Below are 2,720 nucleotides of genomic sequence, written 5' to 3'. Positions count from 1 at the left end.
CCAACAAAAAAACAACAACAAACAACAACAAACAAACAAACAACAACAACCAAACAAACAACAAAACAAAACGACCCAACAACAAACAAACAACAAACAACAAAAAACAACAACCCAACAACAAACAAACAACAAACAACTGACAAACGATTGAAACCAGGAGAAGCACACCAACACAATCACTGCCATTGAGAGAAGGGGAAAAGAAGTATAAAAGGAAAAACAGAAGGACGAACAGACGGACGTATTTACAAAAGAAACGTAGAAGGAAAGAAAAGAAATGCAACCTGTCACTCACTAGTGGCATCTTCCCACCACTCGCTATTGTAAACTGAGACGTATGGAGACGACCTCACGTTATACACTCCGCAACCCACACTCACAGGCCAAACATGGTTCGTGGTTGGTTTGACGGTACTATGATGTGGTTTTCTCCTTCTTTCTTGCAATATAACCCCATCCTCCTTTCCTGTCGAATATCTATAAGCCTTACTTCTTCTCCTCTTCTTTGTTTAAAGTTTTAGTATTAATAAAAGTTTTACGGCACTTGCAACACAAAAAGGTCATATAAGTGCCGAAGATTAGAGGTGTTACAAGAGGGTAACAAACACAAAAAAGAATGAGGGCAGATAAAGACGATAGATGTTTTATAGGAAAGAAGAAGCAAACCACATCAGAGCACCCGCCAACAACCCACCTCCTCTTCTTTTCTTAGTACGTTACTCTCTAATAACACCTCTAATCTTCAGCACCTATCTAACCTATTTGTGTTGCAAGTGTCGTAAAACTCTTACTTACTCTAAAGCTACAACTAAAACCAAGGTGCGGTAATGGCGGAAAGTGAACAAGCTGACTACGGTGTCCACTTTGTGCTCATCAAACATTCATCATGGCGCTCCGACCAGCTTCACAGGGGGGCAGACAGGGCGGATGAATGGACCGATTTCATTACACCCGAACTGTCGCTTTGTTTAGAGAAATATGTCCAGCATTCGTTCTATGCTTTAATTCAAAATATCAACAAAAGCAGCATCAAGGATAACAAAATGCACTACAGCAACAGCAACAGCAATAATATTGATTTTAACTTTAGTAACAACAGCAGCAATAACAAAGACAGCAACAGCCATAGCAACAGCAAAAACAACAAAAGCAACAGCAACAACAACAGCAGCAGCAGCAGCAACAACAAGAACAACAAGAACAGCAAGAACAACAACAACAACAACAGCAACAACAACAAAAACAACAGCAACAACAACAGCAACAACAACAACAACAAAATCTTTCACAAGCTTAACCGCTACATCACAGACCTCGTGATTTAGGATCTTTCTTTCTTTCTTTACTTACTTATTTATTTATTCATTTATTTATTTACTTTGGGAGAAGGGGGGGGGGGGTTGATGATAGAGGAAACATTCTCAAAAGAGCACAAAAAATCGGGATCTATTCAGTTTTAACAATTGCAAAGATGGGAGTAATATACATCTCTTTGCTAGCCTTTCTGTTTCCTTGCGTGTCTAAATAATATTATATTTATCACACACTCTTTATCTTTATCTCTATGATCAAAACTTCGTCATCCGCCATGTCCCACATTCTGTGACAAATAAACCAATAAACCTGTTTGTAAGAAAACAAAAACACCAATCAATCCCATTAGCCTCCTCTTAGGCTTCTAAAAAAAAGATATCCAGCTTTACATCCCTTATAGATTCGTGTATATATTTTCTTTTTAGACAATATGAGATTATCATCTCGGGCCGATGACCATTTTAGAGCTGAAAAATACACACAGAGATGGCTATACAACGGCCGTATTTGGACGCTTCAAGGAACGGCGTGAATTCAAAGCAATTTCGTGGGTTAATAAAGCGAGGCAGAGCCTTAGATTCCCCATTTATCCCTCGGTTTCTCATGCCACTCTAATTAGAAACGGTTTGTTTGTATAAGTGGTTTCCCTTCGCATTACCTCCCTTGATACGAGAAGTTGTCAACTCCGTTTAGTTTTTTGCCCCGTGAACGAATGGCCGCCCCTCGCTTCGTGGAAATTGAGTTGGGAATTAGAGAAACGATATAGACTTTCTTTACGACATTCCAATTGCTGTTGATTTAAGAAGTTCTTATCTTTCCCGAAGAACATGAAGGAATCAGTGACACAGAAAGATAAGATTGTAGAAGGTTGTTCAGAGGTGTAGGTTGTATTTGATGATCCCTTTCCGTTTCTTTATGTTTCTCTTCCTCTCTCTCTCTCTCTCTCTCTCTCTCTCTCTCTCTCTCTCTCTCTCTCTCTCTCTCTCTCTCTCTCTCTCTCTCTCTCTCTCTCTCTCTCGTCTCCTTTTCTATCTCTTTCTTTCCCCTATCTCCCCCATTTCTCTCACTCTCTTCTTGGTCTCCCCTCCCCTTCCGCTCTCTCCCTCTCTCTCTCTCTCTCTTTCTCTCTCTCTCTCTTTCTCTCTCTCTCTGTCTCTCGCTCTCTGTCTCGCCCTCTCTATCTCTCTCCCACCCCCCTCTCTCTCTCCGCTTTCTTCTGTGTCCACTTCTCCCTGTGGGAAATGTTATGTCTAATTCGTCTCTCAGCATTTCTTCTCCTCAATCCCAAAGTCAACGTTTTCTTGCCCACGCAAATCATCTGTAGCTTGTATAAGATGAAGACTGGGCCAGAGATTGCTCGTGGACAAATTTAGCTTGGGGATTTCAGTGTATGCGTGGGAATG

The sequence above is a fragment of the Aplysia californica genome, unplaced genomic scaffold (assembly GCF_000002075.1).
Source record: "Aplysia californica isolate F4 #8 unplaced genomic scaffold, AplCal3.0 scaffold00112, whole genome shotgun sequence".
Lineage (NCBI taxonomy): Eukaryota > Metazoa > Mollusca > Gastropoda > Aplysiida > Aplysiidae > Aplysia > Aplysia californica.
This window is presented reverse-complemented; position numbering follows the sequence as displayed.